The sequence below is a fragment of the Schistocerca piceifrons genome, chromosome 6, assembly GCF_021461385.2.
Source record: "Schistocerca piceifrons isolate TAMUIC-IGC-003096 chromosome 6, iqSchPice1.1, whole genome shotgun sequence".
Taxonomy (NCBI): Eukaryota; Metazoa; Arthropoda; class Insecta; order Orthoptera; family Acrididae; genus Schistocerca; species Schistocerca piceifrons.
The window spans coordinates 491,455,225-491,471,970 of NC_060143.1; the positions used below are offsets into that span (position 1 = coordinate 491,455,225).

At 42.5% G+C, this 16,746-nt stretch overlaps 1 protein-coding gene across 1 annotated transcript in view; it reads left to right on the forward strand.

The window, feature by feature from the left end:
* Positions 1 to 16,746, forward strand: part of LOC124803416 (testis-specific serine/threonine-protein kinase 4-like) — a 104,632-nt gene that overhangs the window by 17,602 nt on the left and 70,284 nt on the right. The gene's annotated exons all lie outside the window — the stretch shown is intronic.

The window sequence follows — 16,746 nt, forward strand, 5'->3', positions numbered from 1 at the left end:
AAGCAAGCTTTTCTTCCTCTGTTTTTATATTGCGAAAAGGGTTGTCTTGGTTACAGACTGATTTATTAAATACTTACTACAGATTTACAAGGGCATACCACTGAAGACATTTTAGAAGGATAGTGCAGTCGCACTCAGATGTTCATAAATACGAGAACAAATAAAGAAACAGGAAAATGTAACAATGTAAAAGAGTCAGTTTCAACCTCAAAGTAGTTTGAATTTTAGAGACGATTTCTATAATACTACATAAGTACTCAGTAAACTACATGTTACGTCACAACTGTGTGCAAAAAGTTTCCATTACCGGAAAATGCTATTCTAGTGGTCGCCATTCTCGCATCTTTAGAGAGGCTGAATCGAAACAATTTACTATCGCAGCTAGACTTTATTGCTGATATTATAAAGTTTAGTTTTCAATTCATGCAAATCACGGCTTAATAACAAGCGATTCTCCTAAGAACACATAGCATAGGTAATTCTGTTTCATTCACGTACTTTATTATATTTGGAGAAACTATTTTTCAAAAGTCCGAGTCTGTAGCCGTAAATTCTCTTGAATCAATGGGAGTCTTAAAAGAACTGTTACTGGTTTTAGGGAAGCATAATTTCGAGTTAAGCCGTGACATGAAGACATTAAATGCCTACCTACTTGTCGCAATCACTTTCTAAACTATCTTAGTTCATATTTTAGGTTGACTTTGGGCAAAGTTCCTTTGGAAGCTATCGTAGCTCACTTTTGACCTTGAATTCAGACTGCGAACGGCGTTAACCCGTGACAATGGTAGTTTAAACCAACCTGAAACAATTCGACAACGAAAGCAACGAGTGCACCGGACTCAAATCATATATTTAGCTATAAAGTTAAACATTCAATTGTAGATCTGGATCTATACTTTGAAAACTTTCCTACAGTGTGTGGTGGAGGCTACTTCTGCTTGTACTATTATCTCCCAGTTTCATTAGCGAATGGTGAATTTGAAGAATGATGGTGGGTAAACTTCCGTATGAGCTCCAGTTTTTCGATTTCTCGTTGTGATAGTTTTAGGAGACGCATGTTAGACAAAGTAATACGTTTCACGCCACCTTTTGGAACGTACGCTTCCAGAATTTCAATAACAAATCTTTCTGTAAAGCACGACGAGGTTACCAAGTGCTGGACTACTTCTGTATCTTGGTTGAGAACTTTCTAAGAGATATACCTCAACACTTTGTTCCTTATGCAGTGAAATCGACAAACGTGAAGGTAGTTTCGCGAGTACCTCAAGGGAACGTTATAAGATCTTCGCCGTATATAAACTGAAGATCGCAACACCAAGAAGGAGTTTTGCAACATAAACGAAAAATGGTAGGCGTGTTTCTACATCTGAAAGATGAGTCTCGCCTGGTATCTCTTTTTACAACAGGGGCAGCTTTATGCGTTAGTTCTACGTAAGGTCGCTCCGGACATTTATTTACGCTCATGTTCTACTTCTACATCTACACCTACATCTACATGATTACTCTGCAATTCACATTTAAGTGCTTGGCAGAGGGTTCATCGAACGACAATCATACTATCTCTCTACCATTCCACTCCCGAACAGCGCGCGGGAAAAACGAACACCTAAACCTTTCTCTTCGAGCTCTGATTTCTCTTATTTTATTTTGATGACCATTCCTACCTATGTAGGTTGGGCTCAACAAAATATTTTCGCATTCGGGAAGTTGGTGACTGAAATTTCGTAAATAGATCTCGCCACGACGAAAAAGTCTTTGCTTTAATGACTTCCATCCCAACTCGCGTATCATATCTGCCACACTCTCTCCCCTATTACGTGATAATACAAAACGAGCTGCCCTTTTTTGCACCCTTTCGATGTCCTCCGTTAATCCCACCTGGTAAGGATCCGACACCACGCAGCAATATTCTAACAGAGGACGAACGAGTGTAGTGTAAGCTGTCTCTTTAGTGGACTTGTTGCATCTTCTATGTGTCCTGCCAATGAAACGCATCCTTTGGCTCGCCTTCCCCACAATATTATCTATGTGGTCTTTCCAACTGAAGTGGTTCGTAATTTTAACACCCTTGTACTTAGTTGAATTGACAGCCTTGAGAATTGTACTATTTATCGAGTAATCGAATTCCAACGGATTTCTTTTGGAACTCATGTGGATCACCTCACACTTTTCATCATTTAGCGTCAACTGCCACCTGCCATACCATACAGCAATTTTTTCTAAATCGCTTTGCAACTGACACTGGTCTTCGGATGACATTACTAGACGGTAAATTACAGCATCATCTGCGAACAATCTAAGAGAACTGCTCAGATTGTCATCCAGGTCATTTATATAGATCAGGAACAGCAGAGGTCCCAGGACGCTCCCCTGGGTAACACCCGATATTTCTTCAGTTTTACTCGATGATTTGCCGTCAATTACTACGAACTGCGACCTTCGTGACAGGAAATCACGAATCCAGTCGCACAACTGAGACGATGCCCCATAGGCCCGCAGATGATTAAAAATCGCTTGTGAGGAACGGTGTCAAAAACTTTCTGGAAATCTAGAAATACGGAATCAACTTGAAACCCCCTGTCGATAGCGGCCGTTACTTCGTGCGAATAAAGAGCTAGCTGTGTTGCACAAGAACGATGTTTTCTGAAACCATGCTGATTACGTATCAATAGATCGTTCCCTTCGATGTGATTCATAATGTTTGAATACAGTATATGTTCCAAAACCCTACTGCAAACCGACGTCAATGATATAGGTCTGTAATTCGATGGATTACTCCTACTACCCTTCTTAAACACTGGCGCGACCTGCGCAATTTTCCAATCTGTAGGTACAGATCTATCGGTGAGCGAGCGGTTGTATATGATTGCTAAGTAGGGAGCTATTGTATCAGCGTAATCTGAAAGGAACCTAATCGGTATACAATCTGGACCTGAAGACTTGCCCGTATCAAGCGATTTGAGTTGCTTCGCAACCCCTCAGGTATCTACTTCTAAGAAACTCATGCTACAGCTGTTCGTGTTTCAAATTCTGGAATATTCCGTTCGTCTTCCCTGGTGAAGGAATTTCGGAAAACTGCGCTAAATAACTCCGCTTTAGCGGCACAGTCGTCGGTAACAGTACCATCAGCGCTGCGCAGCGAAGGTATTGACTGCGTCTTGCCGCTTGTGTACTTTACGTACGACCAGAATTTCTTCGGATTTTGTACCAAATTTCGAGGCAATGTTTCGTTGTGGAACCTATTAAAGGCATCTCGCATTGAAGTCCGTGCCAAATTTCGCGCGTCTGTAAATTTTAGCCAATCTTCGGGATTTCGCGTTCTTCTTAACTTCGCATGCTTTTTCCGTTGCCTCTGCAACAGCGTTCGGACCAGTTTCGTGTACCATGGGGGATCGGTTCCATCTCTTACCAATTTATGAGGTATGAATCTCTCAATTGCTGTTGCTACTATATCTTTGAATTTGAGTCACATCTCGTCTACATTTGCATAGTCAGTTCGGAAGGAATGGAGATTGTCTCTTAGGAAGACTTCTAGTGACACTTTATCCGCTTTTTCAAATAAAATTATCTTGCGTTTGTTTCTGGTCGATTTGGAAGAAACGGTATTGAGCCTAGATACAACGACATTGTGATCACTAATCCCTGTATCAGTCATGATGCTCTCTATTAGCTCTGGATTGTTTGTGGCTAAGAGGTCAAGTGTGTTTTCGCAACCATTTACAATTCGCGTGGGTTCGTGGACTAACTGCTCGAAATAATTTTCGGAGAAAGCATTTAGGACAATCTCGGAAAATGTTTTCTGCCTACCACCGGTTTTGAACAAGTATTTTTGCCAACATATCGAGGGAAGGTTGAAGTCCCCAGCAACTATAACCGTATGAGTGGGGTATTTATTTGTTACGAGACTCAAATTTTCTCTGAACTGTTCAGCAACTATATCATCGGAATCTGGGGCTCGGTAGAAGGAGCCAAATATTAACTTAGTTCGGGTGTTAAGTATAACCTCCACCCATACCAATTCGCACGGAGTATCTACTTCGACTTCACTACAAGATAAACCACTACTGACAGACACAAACACTTCACCACCAATTCTGCCTAATCTATCTTTCCTGAACACCGTCTGCAAATAGTTCAAATGGCTCTGAGCACTATGGGACTCAACATCTTAGGTCATAAGTCCCCTAGAACTTAGAACTACTTAAACCTAACTAACCTAAGGACATCACACACACCCATGCCCGAGGCAGGATTCGAACCTGCGACCGTAGCAGTCCCGCGGTTCCGGACTGCAGCGCCTGAACCGCTAGACCACCGCGGGCGGCCACCGTCTGCAACTTCGTAAAAATTTCTGCAGAACTTATTTTAGGCTTTAGCCAGCTTTCTGTACCTATAACGATTTCAGCTTCTGTGCTTTCTATTAGCGCTTGAAGCTCAGGGACTTTCCCAGCACAACTACAACAATTTACAACTACAATTTCGACTGTTCCTTGATCCAAGCACGTCCTGTATTTGTCATGCACCCTTTGAGATTGCAGCCCACCCGTACTTTCCCCGAGGCCTTCTAACCTAAAAAACCACCCAGTCCACGCCACACAGCCTCCGCTACCCGTGTAGCCGCCAGCTGAATGTAGTGAACTCCTGACCTATTCGGCGAAACGCGAAACCCAACCACCCTATGGCGCAAGTCAAGGAATCTGCAGCCAGTCCCTGTAGCAGTATTCGATCCTTTGCAGGTCCTCCTGTATATTCTGACGTTGCAATCTTGCGGCACACAGTAGGTTTCATCTGCGAACAACGTCACGTCGTTTCCAAATTTATCTGCTACAACATTAATGTACGCTGACGGAAAAAAATGGCAGCACCAAAAGTTAATTAATGTACAGTAATGAAATTTCGGCAATACAACTGTCTAGGTAACACATTTGAGTGATTAACATTGCAAGATCACAGGTTAATGTAAGTGCGGGACAAGCGATTGCAAAAGTGCATTACTGGTACATAAATAACCAGTGTAGTCACCAGAATTGAATGTAAGCGTATGAATGTACATGCACTGTTTCACTTGGTAGGTCAATAGAGGGACAGTCCAAATGGATCAAATGGCTCAGAGCACTATGGGACTTAACTTCTGAGGTCATCTGTCCCCTAGAACTTAGAACTACTTAAACCTAACTAACCTAGGGACATCACAGACACCCATGCCTGAGGCAGGATTCGAACCTGCGACCGTAGCGGTAGCGCGGTTCCAGACTGAAGCGCCTAGAACTGCTCGGGGACTCCGGCCGGCAGAGGGACAGTTAATGGTGTTTGTAGATGACGCTGGAGTTGTCATCCAATGGTGTAACAGATGTGCTCGATTCAAGACAGATCTGGCGATCCAGCAGGCCATGGATACATGCCGATATTTTGGAGAGCATGTTGGGTTACAACAGCGGTATGTGGGCGAGCGATATGCTGTTGGAAAACGCCCGCTGGACTGATGTTCATGAAAGGCAATGCAACAAGTCGATTCACCATATTGACGAACAATTTTGCGTCAGGTTCCGTGGAATAAGAGTGCTCCTGCTGTCATAGGAAATCGCATCCCAGACCATAACTCCAAGTGTAGGTGCAATGTGTCTAGCACGCAGACATGTTGGTTACCGTCATCAGAAAACACAACAGAGCTCCACCCTGCCCTCCAATGAGCTCTGGTTTGACGGCATTGACTTGGTGTCAGTGGAACTCACGCCACAGAGGGACGGGCTTGGAGCTGTGCTTAATGCTTGTAACGGTTCGATGTGTCACTGTGGTGCAACTGCTGCTCAAATTTCTGCTGTAGATGCAGTACGATGTGCCAGAGCCATATTCCGAGCGCGATGGTCTTCCCTCTCGGTGGTGCCACGTGGCCGTCCGCAGCCCCTTCTTCTTGCACCATACATTCTCGTGATCACCGCTGCCAGCACTCATGCGTAGTGGCTACATTCTTGCCGAAACTTTGTGCAATATCGCAGAAGAAACATTCAGCTCCTAGTAGCCCTCTTACAAGATCTCATTCAAACTCAGCGATGTGCTGATAACGGCGTCTTTGTCGCGTTAAAGGCATTCTTCACTAACATCAAGTCGCCATGGCCCATGCAGGTAATTAACTCCCACAGCCATTGTAGCGTGTATTTATAGCAAATCTGATCTGCGTCGTCATAGTGGCACTAATAGCGCGACTCTTGTGCGACTGGCTCAAAATTTGAATATATATCATCTTTCAGATGTAGAAACACGCTTACCATCGTCCATGTCGCACAACTCCTTCTTGGTGTTGCGATCTTCAGTTTATATACGGTGAAGATCTTATAACATTCCTTTGAGGTACCTGAGAAACTATCTTCACGTTTATCGATTTTACTGCATAAAGAACAAAGTGTTGAGATATATCTCTTAGAAAGTCCTGAATCAAGGTACAGAACTTGTCCAATACTTGGCAAGCTCGGGTTTTGCTCACTAAATGACTGTGCGGAACTCGATCGAATGCCTTCTGGGAGTCAAGGAACACGGCATTTACCTATGAGCTGTTATTAGGGTGCTATGGATTGCGTGGATGAATAGGGCGAGTGTGAGGACAAAGGTTAACAGTTCCATGTCAGCGATATTCATGTTATATACGTGTGTGTGTGTGTGTGTGTGTGTGTGTGTGTGTGTGTGTGTGTGTGTGTGTGTGCGTTCCACATCTCACCCTAAAACAGTAGATCTATTTCACCTAAACGTGAGACACATGTTCCTTACTGACATGCAACAATCGCTGTGGGACCTATAACTACCTAACTATCAAAGGAATGGCGTTCCCTACGACACATGAATTCCCAGAGTAGGGGAGCCGGATCGATCCATCTCCTCCATATTTATTTTAGCAAATAGAAGGCACATTTTTTCTAAAACCATTAAACATATTGTTCTGAAATTTGTACTACGTGCTCAGTGAATATTTCCATACAAAGTTATAATGCCATGTTAAGAAATATTTATTGGTTTTTGTTTTACAATTTTTTTAAACAGATGATTATTTTTTCTCTAAAATTTTGCACTTTTTCTTCTATAACTCTTGAATTATACAATATTTTTTACAATTTGTTATAAAAATGAAGGAAAAGAAGTAAACAATATTGTGTAAAAATTTTATTGATATAATGTCAGCACTTTTTGAGAAAATGTTCCTCAAAGTTGAAAATTTTGAAGTTACGGGAAATGGATTCCAAAGAATTTTAATACATTCCTGCCCCATATCATGGATTATCAGCATCCTCTTGTTTTTCCAACGTTAGTGTCCTTTTCACTGGTCTTCTATTCCCTTTTGCTGCATGTTGTAGGCTTTTGTCTCTTCTTCCTGCACCTCTTAGTCTTTCTTCATCAATTAAGCGCATTGTGGAAATGGTGTTGTGTCCTGGGTGGAAACCTAAACGTTTCAGCACATCATGTTTGATAATGTTTCCTACATTGTATGTTGCCACTGCATCATGCACTCCAAAATGCAATGTTTTTGTCTGTAAAAACACTCTTTTGCGATTCCTAATCCAAATTGAATTATTTACACTTTCATTTTGATTTTGTGTTTTCCCATGTAAACACTTTTCCAATAATCTTGGCTGTGATAAACCTCTGAATATGTGCTTAATTACATCAATTAAATCATTTGTCAAACTGTTTTTATGGGAATATTTCTTTTCTGATTGGTACTTACACCAAGAGGCATCACCTGTAGCGCACAGTGCATGTTGTGGGTGCTCACTTGTTGATGCAGTAGGAAAAATATTACCCATACTGCTCTCCTCATATGCTCAATGCTTCTTGTATTTAACCTAGTTGCACACCCATAATACCTCTGCAATCAATAAATTGCTTCATCTGTCAATCTTCCTCTTTCACCAAGGGTCTTACCATCACTAAGCTTCTGGGATCCTAATGTCTACTTTAGTTTGCGCAAGCGAGCCCCCATGTGCTTCTGCACATGTCCAATGCACTTCTGTTTTTAATGTGAATTTCATTGTCATAAGGTTTGAGTTCCTCTACAGCTTTATATCCCTTAGAATCACCATCTCCTAGATAGCTAGTGTATCGTACATTATACCACTCCTGCGATCTGGAAAAAATTGCTTTCACTTCCTCTACTTCCATCGCTCCACTTGTGTCGTGAAAATTTGCTTCACAACTTTCACTACGTTCGTCCTGTATTGCCCTTCCATCTACAATGTTTTGAGAGAATAGCAACATCAATTACTTTGCAGCTGTCTCTACTGGTAGCTGTCATAACTCCATTTAGAGATTGATGACCTCTACGTTGCCATGATCTATCTAAAGCAACAGTTAAATATCTGCGAAATCCATTACCTGTCACAGCTGCTTCATCTGCTTTCTTCATTGTTGCTTGAGCAATATCTTCAGCAGAAGATCCCACCAATTCATTATAAAATCCAAACTTGGTTGGTGGTTTTGGCAAGTTCATAATTCCACATAACATTGTCCCTGCAGCACTGCCCTTGCCAATGCAACGCAAGCCATACACTAGCCTAACATTTATATCATACACCTTCTTTCCACTATTACCACTATGAGGAATACTGTTAGAATTAGAAAACGAAACTTCTGCAGCATATTTATTACACTTCAATAGCATTTTACACGCCAAACCAATGTGTGAAGTTATTTTCAATTCCAGTCCTCTTTCTTTGCAAACTTGGCATAATACGTTAAGTTTCAAAATATTAGGGAGCAAGGAAATGTTAATTATTTCATTCACATCATTACTGTCACTTTCATAGTTTTCAAATTTTTCTCTGCTGTCACAAAGTTTCTTGCTGGAAGAAGTTATATCACATTCATTTGGAGTAGTTGATGAAGCAGTCTGAGCAGTATCTCCCTTCGAAACAACAAAAGATTTCTTCTTCCACTCATTGTGCATTTTCTTAAACACTCCATTGCTGAAACGGGGCTCATTGATATCCACAAACCAAATACGTAAAACAGGTACGAGCAAAATTCGTCAAATATGCAAAATTGAACAGCTAAACAACACAAAGCAAACTCCACAAGTCAACACACACGGTATAGCTTTTACGTTTACCGATATGAACAGTCACTTGTCACAGAGATAAAACCATACAACGCTGGAAAACAAAACACTGTCTAGTTCCGCAAAGATACCCATCTTGCAGCCAGAGAGCGAGCGAGCGGCGCTCTCGGTGGTGACACACCGAATCGCTACAACCGTTTACGCGGCGCGTCAACTTTGCAGCGATAAAAAAACACACTTAGAATTCACTTAGAAGGGTGAAACTTGATTTGTTTTATTCAGAAAACTCCAAATAATTTTATAATGAAATAAACCGGAAAGCGTTAATTTTGTCCTTTTCATCGTTCCGGCTCCCCTTAATAATCCTGTATTTGATAATGAGAGCACTTAGCGACTGGCAACAAACTCTACATATAATTTCGAACCTTTACGAAATTGTTTTCGCGCTGACAACGCCTGCGGAGTGATGAAAGGAAACATGTGTATTGTAGCTCTTCAGGCTTAGTAAGATTCTTATTATCCCGTTGTATATGTGGCGATCAAAAAGTTTTCATTTGAGGGAGTTTCTGCGGCGTCGATACAACATGGCGCAACTCCGACGCTGGATTGTAGACACCGTTCCGACGTAGATGCGTTAAATGCGGAGACGTAAACTTTGGCGACGTTATTGCCAAATAAGTCGAAACAGGTCCAAAATGCTATTATTCTTTCCTTGGCTGCCGAAGGGCAATCACCGGCAGACATACATCGGAGAATCAAGAATGTGTACGGGGCAACATGTCTGTCAGAAACCACCGTTGTGGAATGGCGTGCCAAGTTCCTCGCTGCTTCATGATAACGCACGTGTTCCCATATTGCAAATATCGCAAAGCAGAAGTCAGGCCAGCTTAAGTGGGAGACACTCGAGCATCCAGCCTACAGTCCTGATCTCTCTCCAAGCCTTCGGTCCCTTAGAAAGGATCTTGAAGGATCGACGACTTCTGTCGGACGAAGATGTGCAGCGGGCAGCTACGGACTTCTCCACGCATCAGGACACGGTGTTGTACCAAAGGCTTACGAGTATCTTAAATCTGGTGCGTCTGTGGTATGATTATCTGAATTCTCTCGGCGACTTTGCCTAATTGGCATACTCGTTATAGACTGTACGTCCTTTGAACAAAAACTTTTTGATAAGCCCATATAATAGTGAGGGACGCCAATTTTCTATTTTTACATAGGGGAAGTCATGCAGATAGAATACGTTCCAGCGACAGTGATTAATTTAATATTGTTCTGAATGTCTTGTCTGAAAATAAGTTACAGAACTGACTCGTAAGGACAAAGTCGGTCGAAGACGACGAGCACTAAAAAATAAATTTCAGAAGTTTCTACATGCCCAAAATAGCTTCAGCACAGGTTCCAGGTGCGCCGAAGCCTAGTTGACAAAAACGAAAGCAGTACGAAGACAAGAAGAGCGTAAAGCATGCAATGCGGGAAGCTTTCAATAAATTTTAAAGGAGAATTTTGGAACCGATCAGAAAAAAAAGCTCAAGGTCTTTTGCTCTTAGACTAAGGCACTGGGTGGATCGAAATTATCTGTTCAGTCCCTCATCAGCCACATTATTACTAAAGCGGAAGATGACATACGGAAGACCGAACACTAAAATTTGATCTTCCTAATTTTTTTGAATGCGAAGATTGTAACACGATTCCTGCTTTCAGTCACTGAACGCTGTAGTGTCAGACTCTTAGATAAGAGATCGTGGAATAGAAAATGCGTTAGAATGCCTCAGTAGTGGAAAGGAGTCTGGATCAGATAAGATACATATGAGACTCTACACAGATCAATCGAAAAAGTTGCTCTTCTTCTAATAGCGGTATATTGTAAGTCGCTAAATCATCTGAGGATAACAGGGCATTGAACAAATGCGGAGGTAATTCTCGTTTCAAAAAAAGGTCATCAGATAGATGCAAGTAATTATAGGCATACTAACGAAGGAACCCGTCGTTGCCCAGCTACTTATTTACGGCTGTGCGTCCACGCCCGTGCAATGCAGCTTCTCGCCTTGTGCTTAACGTTTATGACATCACATCTCCTCAATTATGTGTCGTACAAAAATATAATTTAGTACGTTCAGTGACATATGTGGACACTGTCTGCGAAACTTATTGCGAACAGAGTTAGTGGCAAAGAAGTAATAAATTGCAACGTCATGTATGATGCATCAGCTTTTCATGCATCTCATTATTTATGGCGTCATATCTACTGAACTATTTGTCGTACACGGGAATAATTTTGACCTGAAATTCAGTTGTATATGTGATTACTGTCTATAAAATGTGTCGCGAATATAGTTAGTATTAAACAAGAAATAAATCATAACGTCATACATCATACGTTACTAGCCGGCCGGAGTGGTCGAGCGGTTCTAGGCGCTGCAGTCTGGAACCGCGAGACCGCTACGGTCGCAGGTTCGAATCCTGCCTCGGGCATGGATGTGTGTGATGTCCTTAGGTTAGTTAGGTTTAACTAGTTTTAAGTTCTAGGGGACTAATGACTTTAGAAGTTGAGTCCCATAGCGCTCAGAGCCATTTGAACAGCGGAATAGCAGTAAGCAATAGACATGTTGACATCTTGGGTTTATCGGGTGTTCTGCCGGATATCAGCGTCGTTCTTGCACGTTATTTCGGTAATGTAGCTCATGACATACATCATGCGCGACGTGAGACTGCTCCTCGAGTGGACCTGGTCCAGTATTTATGTCTGTGGCCTTCCCCCTCCACCAGCGGTTGCAGGCGCTTACTCTGCAGTCCGCACTCGCTCGCTGCGACCTGCTGGAGCGCTGCCGTTTCCTTTTCCGTCCGCTGCAGTTCTGGCCGTTCCCTCTGCGGTCCGCGCCCATCAGACCGTTCCTGGGTGTTCCATCTTCGGCCTGGTGCGTTTGGAGTTCTGTCTCGGTTGCCAGGAGTTCTCCTTGCGGTCCTCTCCCGCTCAATGCGATCTTTTGCAGCGTCGCCGTTCCGTTTTCAGTCCGCTGCGGTTCTGCGAGTTCCTTCTGCGGTACGCGCCCATCGGCCCCGCTCCCGGACGTTCCATCTTCGGCCCAGAGAGCCTGGCACTCTGTCTGGGGATCGTTTTCTATATCCACGCCTTCAGTTCTTCTATTCATGGAGTTCTGCAGCTGTCCTCGTTGCTTTTAACAATTCCAGAGCAGGATCCCAGGCTCTGCTTAGCTGGTACCCCATGTCGCGGTCCATGAGATTGTCAGTTACTTTTATCTCTATCGATTCCCTTATAACACTGTACCAAAATCTGGGTGTCTGTGCTAGAATCTTCGTTTCATCATAATTCGTGGTATGATCTAGTTCTAGACAGTGTTCAGCAAAGGCTGATTTCGTCACCTGTATTAATCTGGTGTGCCTTTGATGTTCCTTGCACCTGATATCCACTGTTCTTGTCGTCTGGCCGATCTAGGACATGCCACATTGACAAGGTATATTGTAAATGCCTGGTTTCCGTAACCCCAGGTCGTCTTCAACATTTCCCAACAATCCCCTTTGTTGTGTCTAGACAAGACAGCCTAGACACAATGAGAGGAAGCCGAAAGGCACGCGCCTAAACTCACGCAGGCTGGCGTGAGGTCTGAAACAGGATACGTAATGAATGCTATAAAGAAAAGTACGTAGCTTCTGGAATACTTAACTTTAATCCATAATTGTATAACATCGCTCTTGATGATACATGCTTCATATAATAAATATCAATTGAATACGGCGCCTTGCTAGGTCGTAGCAATTGACTTAGCTGAAGGTTTTGCTAACTATCTTCTCGGCAAATGAGAGAGTCTTCGTCAGTGTAGCATCGCTAGCAAAGTCGGCTGTACAACTGGGGCGAGTGCCAGTAAGTCTCTCTAGACCTGTCGTGTGGTGGCGCTCGGTCTGCTATCACTGACAGTGGCGACACACGGGTCCGACGTATACTACAGGACCGCAGCCGATTTAAAGGCTACCATCTAGCAAGTGTGGTGTCTGGCGGTGACACCACATCCTTATCTTGCTGGATGGACAGAAAACACACTTGATGTTGTGTTTGTGGAGAATCCTACTGATCCTGGCAGAAATAGAACCAGCATAGGGCAGATACCCACCTTCTTTGCTTCATCTTGCTCTGCCTCTGGAACCTGTGGTGTAGTGGCTGGTTGGAGTGCCGTCTCAATTTGTTTGGTAGTATATCCATTGTTGCAGAACACTGTTTTAAGACCTTATGGCACTGTGGTAAGCCTTACAGCGGAAAACTCGGCACACGAAGCCACGTACCCAGTTCTGAATGGGGTGCGCCGGGTGTGCATAGAGCTTAATAAACATATCCCGTCCTATCTAAACATCGGTGGATGCCGTGCCATCGTAATTTATGACGGCGAGACAAAGACCTGTTTGGGATGTGGGCAAGAGGGACAGCTCAGATCAAGCTGTATGGAACTGTATGGAACGTCGTTTTACGCAACTGGCAATGGGGGAGCAGAAGGTATCGCCTGATATAATGCTACTCCCACTGACATATGTGGAAGCTCTTCAATCTGTTCTGTCTGGTCATCAGCTGTTCCCAGAAGCGTCGCCTTAACCTGGTAGTAATGCACTGATGGAAACCGGAACGAAATTCAAAAAAAGTATATCTATTTCTGGCCTGAAGGAGCCACAGTTTTTACTTGCATTTTGGCTACCAAACTCATCTTTCAACACACTGTAGGCCTAAATGCTTGTGCCACAGACCTGTTGAAAACTAGTAATAGCAGAGAGATCCACTGACAATGCCCAAATTAAACAAGGGCTTAACCACACTTGCGAACGTTGAGGAATTCACGTTACCAGGTCTTGCCATGGTTTATGGCCTTCAAGTTCGCTCATGAAACGTGTCTGATCTGAGCTGGAACTTAGCCTAGGTTACTTCACTGAGATGGCTAGATACTGGAGGCTGCTGCAGGCAGCACACCCCTTAAAACGAGTTAGCGATACAACAGGCTTACATCTTGGGCATATAAACGGAGTGAGCAGAAAGGCTTTCTCCGGTTATAAAATCTGTTTCTAAGGAAGTATGCTAATTAAATTTATGCAGTTTGTTGCAAATGGTACCTTAACTCACAAAGTTGCTTATCGACAAACTTCCATATGTGCACCATCTGCTGACCATATGACTTCTAGGCGATGTTCAATTTCGTTTCATGTCTCGCATAACGAGAAACATAGGGAGAGAATCTGCTGGAAAAATCAGAAAAGGCTTAATTAGTTTTTATAGGAATTTCAAAGGACGAGAGCAGCCATGCAGCAGACACCTTATCGCAGCTACGGTAAATACCGCTAGCAGAGGCGTAAACTTGTTGGCTCACCAGCTTGCGTCCACTGTAAACTCGAGCGACCTTGGGTAATATTTTGCTCAGCTTGTCACAGAACTAACCATCATATGTAGACTTGATTATCATCCTAAATAGTACCGAACTTTGAACCGGAATCGGATGTTTATCGTAGTACTGGCCAACATAAGAATAATTTTGTAAAGGAACTTCTGGTAAAAATTTACCACTGTTGTGTTTAGGATTATGTCATTTTCTGAGGACGAGATGCGTTTGTTTGACAATTGTTGTAACAATGTCACATTGTAAAATGTGTAAATGCGTGTATTTCTGTGATAAGATTGCAACATTAAAGCAAAAATGTTTGCAGATTACACAGTTGTTCTGTCCTCAAAACCTTACAGAATGGCGACCCTGCCAGGATGGCAGTTGATCTGCCTAGATGGCAGTTAGTCAAATTAGAAAGGGAAATTAAAATTGTTGAATTGAAAAAAAAATGTTTTGTTTTGCTGTTTATAGGGCGTGGTTACCCAATGTAAGTGTATGTATAGTGGTCAGAATACAGCAAATGTGTGATCCAAGGTGTAGAAAAGCTGTATTAATAAATAAGATAACGTTTATGTTAGTGTAAAAGTAGCTTGTGCATGACCTTGCTCACGCGCGAAGTTGTTCACGGCCTTGTTGAGTTGGTTTAAAATTCTACAAACTGTGAACGGGGTTGCTAATGATGTGTACATAGTCTAAGAAACTTTCTATGATATTTTGGAAATGTTGTTGTTGTTGTTGTGGTCTTCAGTCCTGAGACTGGTTTGATGCAGCTCTCCATGCTACTCTATCCTGTGTAAGCTTCTTCATCTCCCAGTACCTACTGCAACCTACATCCTTCTGAATCTGCTTAGTGTATTTATCTCTTGGTCTCCCTCTACGATTTTTACACTCCACGGTGCCCTCCAATGCTAAATTTGTGATCCCTCGATGCCTCAAAACATGTCCTACCAACCGATCCCTTCTTCTAGTCAAGTTGTGCCACAAACTTCTCTTCTCCCCAATCCTATTCAATACCTCCTCATTAGTTACGTGATCTACCCACCTTATCTTCAGCATTCTTCTGTAGCACCACATTTCGAAAGCTTCTATTCTCTTCTTGTCCAAACTAGTTATCGTCCATGTTTCACTTCCATACATTGCTACACTCCATACAAGTACTTTCAGAAACGACTTCCTGACACTTAAATCTATACTCGATGTTAACAAATTTCTCTTCTTCAGAAACGCTTTCCTTGCCATTGCCAGTCTACATTTTATATCCTCTCTACTTCGACCATCATTGGTTATTTTACTCCCTAAATAGCAAAACTCCTTTACTACTTTAAGTGTCTCATTTCCTAATCTAATTCCCTCAGCATCACCCGACTTAATTTGACTACATTCCATTATCCTCGTTTTGCTTTTGTTGATGTTCATCTTATATCCTCCTTTCAAGACACTGTCCATTCCGTTCAACTGCTCTTCCAAGTCCTTTGCTGTCTCTGACAGAATTACAATGTCATCGGCGAACCTCAAAGTTTTTACTTCTTCTCCATGAATTTTAATACCTACTCCGAATTTTTCTTTTGTTACCTTTACTGATTGCTCAATATACAGATTGAATAACATCGGGGAAAGGCTACAACCCTGTCTCACTCCTTTCCCAACCACTGCTTCCCTTTCATGCCCCTCGACTCTTATAACTGCCATCTGGTTTCTGTACAAATTGTAAATAGCCTTTCGCTCCCTGTGTTTTACCCCTGCCATCTTTAGAATTTGAAAGAGAGTATTCCAGTTAACATTGTCAAAAGCTATCTCTAAGTCTACAAATGCTAGAAACGTAGGTTTGCCTTTTCTTAATCTTTCTTCTAAGGTAAGTCGTAAGGTCAGTATTGCCTCACGTGTTCCAACATTTCTACGGAATCCAAACTGATCTTCCCCGAGGTCCGCTTCTACCAGTTTTTCCATTCGTCTGTAAAGAATACGCATTAGTATTTTGCAGCTGTGACTTATTAAACTGATAGTTCGGTAATTTTCACATCTGTCAACACCTGCTTTCTTTGGGATTGGAATTATTATATTCTTCTTGAAGTCTGAGGGTATTTCGCCTGTCTCATACATTGTGCTCACCAGATGGTAGAGTTTTGTCATGACTGGCTCTCCCGAGGCCATCAGTAGTTCTAATGGAATGTTGTCTACTCCCGGGGCCTTGTTTCGACTCAGGTCTTTCAGTGCTCTGTCAAACTCTTCACGCAGTATCTTATCTCCCATTTCGTCTTCATCTACATCCTCTTCCATTTCCATAATATTGTCCTCAAGTACATCGCCCTTGTATAAACCCTCTATATA